This window comes from Corvus kubaryi, unplaced genomic scaffold (assembly GCF_017639235.1).
Source record: "Corvus kubaryi isolate FWS band 111438036 unplaced genomic scaffold, C.kubaryi_AGA036_p1.0 37383, whole genome shotgun sequence".
Taxonomy (NCBI): domain Eukaryota; kingdom Metazoa; phylum Chordata; class Aves; order Passeriformes; family Corvidae; genus Corvus; species Corvus kubaryi.
Genome location: NW_024581125.1, coordinates 1587478 through 1597006, shown reverse-complemented (window position 1 = coordinate 1597006; position 9529 = coordinate 1587478). Strand labels below are relative to the sequence as shown.

At 45.9% G+C, this 9529-nt stretch overlaps 1 protein-coding gene across 3 annotated transcripts in view; it reads left to right on the top strand.

Annotated features, from left to right (window-relative positions):
• The window catches only part of IQCA1 (IQ motif containing with AAA domain 1), a 91112-nt gene that overhangs the window by 20347 nt on the left and 61236 nt on the right, over positions 1-9529 (top strand). The gene's annotated exons all lie outside the window — the stretch shown is intronic.

The window sequence follows — 9529 nt, the reverse complement described above, 5'->3', positions numbered from 1 at the left end:
AGAAGTTTTGAGACTGGCAATTCTGACACTGGAAGCCCTTGTCCTAAGGAATACAGGCTGGTTTTATCATTTTCTGGGATTTACCCCATCCAGTGGGTTGGTAAATTGGGAAGTAGCACCCAAAACTTCTGGGATTTAGCAGCAAGGTTTCATTTGCTCTGCATAAAGCTGCTCTGCAAACTGGTTTTGTGTCTTGAGCTGCTCCATGATGTTACAGGGCTTGTATTTATCTTGTGGACCAGTGTCATGTCCATTAATCATCCAGTGTTTGCTCAGGGTACTGGACTTGCCTTCAGCATGCAGTTTCCAGTTGGAAACACAAATGCATTCTGATGAAATCCTGCTCTGTTTGTTCCTTGACTCCTTCAATCAGGTTTGGGCAGCTGTGCTACTGTGAAGTGTTTGTTAAAAAAGGAAGAATGATCAAAAGCAGCACTCTCACAGGTCTGCCACAGCCTATTTCTCTTCTTCCTTGCACCTTTGCCTCTTACTCTCAAGACTCCAGCGTATTTTTACTCTCCTTTAGAAAGTGCTGCTGGTTTTACAAACCTCAGTTATTGCAAAGTACTTTCCCATTCCCTAAATCAACCCTCTCCCAGGGCCTGCTCTGCACACTCCTTGAGCTGCCATTTCCTGCCATTCCCCACAGCTCCCAGCATGTTCTGAGGTACAGAAAGATCTTATTCCCTTTGCTTAATATTCCTCACCTAATAGTCATTCTCTACCACAGGTCAATGATATCCAATTAACTTGGCTCTGGAGCTGGGGTAGAACTCCCTGAAATACTGCAGGAACCAATGGCAGTGTTTCTGTAGCAGATTAGCAGGGAACAGGCAATCTCCCAGAGAAGCAGGCTGAGCCATAAACCTCTTCAAAGGTATTATGAGACACTATTAAAAGTTAAATCTGTTCCACAGAGACACTTAAGACCAGAGCCAACCAGCAGCCTAAGCCATCCAGAGGACCATTTGAGGAAGCTGAAGCCATGGTTCAGTGGAGGGAGGTGGAGAGGGATGGCTGAGAGGGCAGTTCATCAAAACTCCTGCTGCCTGCTGCAGGAGGGCCCTCAGTCTCATGTACCTGTCTAGGGTGGAATGTAAAATGCTGAGCTTTCTTTCTGTAGCCCTTAAAGCGGAATGGGACTTCCTTGCTACACTTGTATCTCATCTTTAGGTGAGATTCAAGGCTAGAGGCATACAATCAGTAGCCTAGCATATGAATACCTGATTAAACAAGCTGTAAAGTTTCCTTAGCTTCCCTTTTCTGGCCTGGCTAGTCAGGTTCAGTAGTCTTGAATCTCACCTAGATTTGAAAACTAACAGAGATTAAAGCAGATGTTGCAGATAAGCTCCACATTAACTGATCTTGGACAGCTTTATGGATAATCCCGAGCAAGGGATTATATTAGATGGGACTAAGATACACCCACACACAGGGTGCTTGGAGGTAAGCCTCGAGTCAGGCTTGTTCTGCTGCAGCCAAGACAGAGTGAGAAAACAGCTCCCTTCCAACCTTGTACAATAACCCACCCATCTGAAACAACAGCCTATTTTTTAAATTAACCATTTTCTATCAAAATAGAACCGCTGGTGGCAGAGGGGCATCGACACACTTGTTGCAGTCAGTGTTTGATCACAGAAGCCCAGAATGGTTTGGGTTGAAAGGGACCTTAAAGCTCTTCTCATTCCACCCTGTCATGGGCAGGGACACCTTCCACTATCCCAGGGTGCTCCAAGCCCCATCACACTCTCTGTTACTCTTTTCTCTCAGATTCACTGTCTGTTGTGATCCCTGAAAATCAGTAGTGCACGGTTCAGCCAAGACCAGCCAGCTCTCATTGATAAAAGCTCTTCTGGTGATTTAGCAGCGTGGCAGATGAAATTGTGCCCCCAGTGAAGGCAGTGGGAGAGCTGCCATCAGCTTCAGCACAGGCTGGACACCGCCCAACACTGGAGTTCATTTGAATCTGGCTGAGTGAGGCGGTGATTTACAGAGCTGAGGGGAATCAGAGCGAGCTGCCTACAGTCCTGCTCTTCACAGCAGGCCTCTGTCTAAGTGACCAGAATCGCTTTCCCCACAGACACATTCGCTGGCATCCAAAATAGCTTTAAAAACAACCAAAAAAAATCAGCAGATTTCTCCACAAGGGGAGTGTGTGTATCCTGCAGAGCCAGGCTTTCCTGCCAGAGACGCTGCAGAACTGGGAGCTGTGTCCTGCTCAGCAGAGGGCCAGGCCTGAAGTGTCAAGGTTTGCATTAATTATTACCTGCCAGGATATGTTTTGGCTCTCCCCTAAGCCAGTCTGAGAGATCAACAGCTAAGCAGCTTATAAATTATTCTTCACCTAGGCTTTTTGACCGAGTTTACCATTTTCCATAGTCTACTAAATAAACAGATAAAGGGGAACAAAGATTCTTTTGAATAAATGTTGCTGTGTGGAGTAGAAAATAAACCCAAACTTCCGTATTTTATCCTTCACTCTGAAAAGACTGTGATAGAAGATACAATTAGCAGGTATTGTCTTTCAGCACAGTTACTCTTAGATTACAAAAGTAATGAGCACATACTAAATTTCTCAGCTTGTAAGAACTGCTGTAAATATTTATCGCTTTCATTGCACAAGGGAACAGCTTCAGTCATTTCAAGACCCGAACCAGCTTCTTATGAAGAGAGGTTATAAAAAAAGCCAAGGAAAGCAAAACCCAAAGGATTAGACTAAATGAAATTGTTCCAGTTGCTTATAACAATCCTACTGCAGAGGAGACAAAATAATTTTGATGTAACACTGCATTTTCCAGCCTTACCATCCGTGCTTCTGTTTACCCGGGTTGACTTCCGTGGAGCTGCTCTTTTTTGGCTTGCAAATTATTCACATAAAGCTTTCCAGATTTCCACGTGGCCTTGTCCAGCCATACTAGAAAAGAAAGAGAATTGGTTTTGAAAGTTTTTTGAGGAAGCATCATGCAGTTTACCTACAGACCTGCCTTTCTTTTGTTTTTTTTTTTCTTCAAGGTACGGCTCATAGTGCAGGAGTACACATGATCCAAAATCAGCAGCTGCTATGATTATATACATCTGAGTCTGGATGGTAATCACTTGATTCCCACACATTCCATCCATTCAATTAATAACAGAGTTTCATATTAAGATATAGCAGAGCTGGGGTTTTAGCTTCAATTTCCTGTACAGTTCCAAACCAAACCCATTTTTTCTGTAATTTCACATTTAGGGTTGTGCACTGAATATGCAAAGCCAGTCATCATCTTCTCAACTCTTTACCCACTGTGCATAAACCAGTTCCCAAATTACAAGTCTTCTTAGAGTCATCCCTAAACTGAATTTCAAAAAGGGCTGGGCACAAAAGGGGAGAAGGATCCCTTTATTATCCAGAGAAATACAGCAGTACCTTTGTCTAAGACAAGTCTTTCCTGACAGAAATCAATACAAAGGATGAGAAATCAAGATGAGGTTTTTATTACCAGAGATGGCCTCCAGAATCACAGGGGAGAGCCTCATGCACAGGGCTCTGCTGTGATGTGCCTCATGCCCTCGAGCTGTAACAAATTACTCCATGAGTTTCTTGGAGGATTTATCCGCCACTGCTCGGAGCTCTGGGGAGCATTTCATCAGTGGCATCGCTGACCTAATAACAGGGGATCTAAGTAATAGCAACTTTTATGGAGGCTATGTGTTATTCCCACAGATTTGGGGATTGGTTTTTGGGAGGGAGGAGGCGGCGAGGGGTAAATGTGCTTTCATAATAGGTTTACACTTTACTGATTAGCTTTGAATGATCTTCTTGCTCTGCCTGCTGACTCGAGTACTGTCAGAAAAGGAATTGGCCAAGCTTCATGGTGAGTGAATGAGACTCCTCCCGAAGCAGGGGGGTTCCTGTGCTTTATTTATTCATTTTGAACATTCCTGACAGCCAGCCTGGGCTTTGATGCAGAGGGAAAGAGAAAGAAATAGGAAGTGATGGTGTTGTATTTCCCTTTTTTCCCCAGCCTGTTTTGTGGAGCTAAGTTTACTGCCAAAACTCCTGTTCCCAGGGCTCCCTGGGCAGCAGGGGGTGGGGAAGGGGGAGGCAGGAGGGAGATGAATGGAGAGACAGGTTTCTGCACTGGAACTCCACAGAACAGGCAAAGTGTTCATTCGTGTCAGGCACTGCCCATATCGCATTTCCCACTCCGTCCGCTCTGCTTTTTATGGAGTCAGTGGCAAAGGTGCCAGGCAATCCATCAGCAGTGAAGCCCAGCCAACAGGACAGAGAGGGATGGCACCTCAGCAGTGCCAACAGCAGCACTCCCTCCGCTCTGCTTCCGAGGAATCGCGGCTCCGAACCCATCGAGGCGCGCGTTGCTTTCCAGTCCCATCTGGCTCACCTCGACCTGCCAGCCAGTGCTTTCCAAGGAGCCAGGAGCATGGATTGCAGCCTCCACGCAATATGGCAGCCACTCATGGAACAGCTGATGGGAAAATTGCTTAAAAACCAGGTTTGGTGCCGTGAGCCACTCCAGCAGACAGTTGTCCAAGAGTAAGCTCCAGCCTGAAGATCCTTGGAACACAACCAAAGGCATCACCAGCCCCTTGAGCACAGGCCTCTTTCCATACCCTGTTAGTCTGGAAAAACCATTCCCTTCTTCTCTGCCACTCCTGCAGGGGCATTCCTGCTGTAGGAACCTACCCAAAAAAATGCCTCTTTGGCATCTGGCACTTGGTATTCAGCACAGAGAGGAGTTGCTGCCCACAAGAGCCATTTGTAGATGGATGAAGAACCATTCTCTTTTCACCTACTGAAAGTTGTCATTACTTGTTTTCCCTGTCACCATTACAGGATTGTCACATGCTCACAAACCACTTGCCTGTGACACTCCACTCAGAGGCAGAAGTTACCAGGCAGGAGCAGCTGTGAGCTCATCGTAAAAATCAGGATATGGGGATAAATGAGTGGTTGCCTGCTAATTCCACCAGATGAGGATGAACTGGACTAAATCTGAAAGAGATCTGTGTCTGCACCGTATTTTCTCCTGTCCTCACCTGGAGATGAATGTATCTTCTCCTGCCCTCTTGTACTTGGTGCTGTTTACACAAACCAAATTCTTCGGGGAATAGCACAAAACAAGGAGGTTCTCCTTCTGAATCCCTCTGCAGGGTTGCATCTCTTATCCAAATCTTCTGGTTTTCCTCAAGAGAATAAAGACAAGCTCTGAATTATGGAAATGAAGCTCTGACAGAGGATGGCACAACTGTGGGTGTCCTCTGCCCAAACACTTGGGTCTTCCTGCAAAAGTAAAGAAACATTATGAGAAGAGGCAATGTCTGGGGGCTTTTCTATCAGTAGTTTCACCTCTGTTTTCTGACAGAGCCAGCAATTACAGGTTTTGCCAAGGCAGTAATCTCTGTATCTCAACCATCAGTGCTGGTGCAGAGTGCTCTCTGAGTGCCTTTCTCCCCTGCCAAAAGGCCCTTCTGCAGGGACAGCTTCCACTTAACATCCCTCTCCCTGAACACGGCTCAGCCTGCTCCCAGATGCTGGGAGTTTCAAAATCCAGCAGGAAAAACCCAGAAAAACCTGTTCAGGACCCAGCATAAATATCCTGGCAGGCAGAGCGTGCTGAGCTCCTCACTGCAAGCAGCTGTGGCAGAGACTTAAACTACATCTGTGGGAACTGAAATCCTGCCTTTGGGCTCCCGGCTGAGACAACCTCGGAGACTGATTAATTAACGTAATTAGGAGCTGTAAACATTAATGGGTAATATTCAAGCCTTTCCTAACACGTTCTTAAAAGCTTCCTCTGAGTAGTTATCTGTTGACTAATTTTGGCAGGCATCTTTAGGGCTGGAGGGAGCAAGGGAATGGAATGCAAATGCACCACTGGCTCACGGGAGGAGCGAACCAAAGCAAATAACCCACCGGGTTCCTTTAATAGAGGGAAAATAAGTTATCAGAAACAAGAGGATTGTTTGTTTATGACAGGGGAGAGTGGAGCCAACAGCTCTGCAACCTGTTTTTCCATCGACTGGAATCAACTACCTAACCTGAAAGCCATTTAAAACAAAACGACGACCAAAAGAACCCTTTGGGCCCTTCTGGTTTATAGGAGCACCGCACTGTTGTCTTTTAAAAAAAAGTGTGAACCCTCTAATTCCAAAGGAGGGACAGCTGTTACAAAGTCCATCTGCAGTTAATCTACTTTACTGGGTGTCCATGGATTTACAGGAGGCAGGGGACACCTGTGGAAGCTTCTGTGCAGCGGCAGAAGTTGCCTCCTTCAGTGCAAGCTCAGAATTTACGAGCGTGCTGACATTAATGGAGGCAGCTCGGTGGCTTTGGGGGGGACCAGCCGGAAGCCCCTGGATTCATCTATTTCCCATACACAGATAAATCTTGGTGGCAGGGATCTGAAGCAGCAAGACCACTTGAACCCTGGTGTCACACCTCCAGAGAGGCATTGATAAGATCGCTGGTTCTGCTTTCTAAATCACCACGAACTCCGAGATACGTCGTCTTTGCGGTTTGACACTTCCATGTATGATTGCCACCTCCGTGCAATGATTGAAAGCGCATGCAAAGGGCTCTTTGCAACCCCGGATTTTGCTCATTCAAGTATCCAAATTTCTAAGGAATGAAGATTCTCTTAAAACGTCACAGGTGCTAATCAAGCTCCCCAAGGGGTTTTCAACATCACAAGTTGTCCTCATGAACTCTTATTTAATCACCGAGTGCACCAATGCTGCACGTAAGCACATCTTGAGCTTTCCAAACGCTGTGATTCCCTTCCAGGTAGACACTCAGGTATCTCAAATCACAAAGTTCTTAGCGATCTTCCCTGGCTGATCTCTCCCTTCCCTGAGATGTTTTGCTTACACCGAGAAGAGGGTCAGATCCTGACGTTGTTTAGTCACCCTCACTCTAAGCAGACTCCCACTGACTTCCAAGGGGATTCAAAGAATGACATTGTTGGTTTTGAGCCCTTTTCAAGGGTGTTACAGCCAGGTAGAATCACAGAGTCTTGTTTTCCAAGCAGTTCACCAATGCAAAATCAAGGAAAAGGATTTCAGTGTCGTGGCATTTTGGGCTTTCTGCCTATGATGGGTTTTTTTCCTCAGCCTCTTTTGCAGGAATGCTCAGAGCTTCAAGCATTTCTGAGCTCATTTCCACCTCTCCATCAGGCAGGATTTGCACTGCACACCTCTTGCCATGCTTGCGCATAAATTAAGCAATAGCTTAATCAAAAGCTCATTTGGATCTCAACAGCCACACATGAGCAAAGCCACAACAAGCACGGTTCTTCTACAGACCAGGCTCTCTTCCTCCACTTTTCTCCTCAACCTGCTTGCTCCCAAATCACTCTGCCCAAAAAGGCTTAACCTTTTCCCCATCCCATTCCTGCCCCAGTTTCTGTCTCTGTAGTTTTCACCTGCAAAGCTCCAAACACTCTGGTGACTGTAGACCAAAGGCAAGATTGTCCTCAGCCTGTGGATTTTTACAGGGATAGCAGAGACATTTCTGTTCCAAAAGGCACGAGGACCAACGAGAAAGATAAAACTCCTTGTTCTAAATCCTGTGAGCAGAAAGATGGGTGCAATTAGACATCTCCATTTATTTAGCATAATTATTATGTCTTTAACTACATTGATCTGTTCTTACATCCTGATCTGCCCATCCTGATCACTGCTCTGTAGGATGACTCCGGGCTTCCCAATTTTTGATTTGTAGCACTATAGGAGTAAAACTGACCATTACAACAAATTGAGATTAGATTCCATTTTCTACCTTCTTCAAATGGCTGCAAGTGACCCACAGATACCCACAGTCCACTGACCTTGAGGTTAAGCCTCCTGCTTAGAATTAAAGCTCCTAAAAATATTCACTCCTTTATACATCTAAAAGTCTGGAATCAGCTAAAGTAAACAGCATTAGTCTGAGCTGGCCCATTTGCACACAAGAAAAATAAAATCTGGTAACTAATTAGTTCATTTTCTTAAAGCACTTCATACCCATCTCCATAATACTTAGGAATTAAAAGTCTGAAAATGCAAAATGTTCCCGACCTAATGCAGCAAACCCCCCCACCCCACCCCCCACTGAGATTCCCAAGGACACTTCCCAAACATTAGGTTTATTTGTTGTCATAGATACCCACACAGACACAAACATCAGTGGCACCCAGGGACTCCCACTAGCCAGCAGCTTGTTATAATACAGCTCCATGTGTTTGAAAGGCAGGATTGGGCTTTTTTCCCTGGAAAATCCTGCGGGCTGTGCCCGTTCAGTGGGTGCGTTAAGTTGCTGTCCTCCTCTGTTCCTTTCTCAAGCAGAGTCCTGACACAGCAGACTGCATTTCTGAAGGCAGGAACAGAGCAGTGGGGTGTTTAAAACTGCTAACTGGGGCCTGATGTTCACCTTGGAGCTGGTTCCTCTTTCAGGAATCCAGCTAGATACCTACTAGGCTTGGCCCAGGGGAGCCTGCTCTGCCATCTGATCTATCCTTGGCTTAACTGGCAGACCGTGGTCCTAATCAAGGAGAAAGAAAGAAGGGAATGAATCCCAAGAGAAAGGGGAAGAGGCCCAGCCCAGCTATTATTTCACTCCACTGTGACAGCGAGAGGTGTCTTCTCCAGCAAGTTAATACAGAGCAGGAGGAAGAACCAATTTTCCCCACTTCCCCATTTCCAACAAGCAAAGATCTGCTGGGATACAGGAACAAGAAACAGGCAAAGAAAAAAGAGCCAGGAGTCCCACTGGTGCCTGGTAGAAGCACTGAAGAGCCAGTGGCTGGCAGAGGAGAGGTGTTTAATGGATATTCTAGGAAGAGAAAGACTAAGGAAAAGCTCAGAACTAAGAGGAATAAAAATGAGCACGAAGCACAGAGCAGTGGCTCCCAAGCTACAGCCCTTGCTCCACAGATGGATCTCTTTGGAGAAGCAAGCAGAGGAGGTGCAAAAGGCATTTTCAGCCTTGGCTCTGTAGAATGCAAAGAAGAAAGGAGGCAAGTGGGGTAAAAAAGAACCGTGGCATGCACTGACACAAGCAGAGCAAAGGGATAGCAGAAACAGTCATGAGGATCTGGAGAGGCAGAATCAGAAGAGGAGGGATGAAAGAGGCATAAAACTGGGGGAAAAAAACCCCTATGAGTTACCATTTTGATAAACAGGCACAGTTAGGACCAAAGACTGACAGAAAATATGAAGTGTTTCCAAGGCAAAGACAAAAGAGCAGTTCCCACATGTCTGTGGCAGCAAGCTCAGGTGAATATATAAAAAATAAGACTCAATTGCCAAGGGGCCAGATTTGACTATGGAGAAGATGAAGGATTCATGTTGTGGCTGGGAATGTGGTAAGCTGTTATACTTTCTCCCAAGAGAAGAGGGATATGTTTAATTCCACAGTCCAGTTGTTTCCCTGTTTCCACTGGCAGTGGGTTTTCCTGACCCTGGGGAGGACAGCAGTGGAATGTCTGATGGAATATAAGGCTGACTCGGGGCACTATGGCTCCAGTGTGCCAACAGGATAATTTAACAGGCT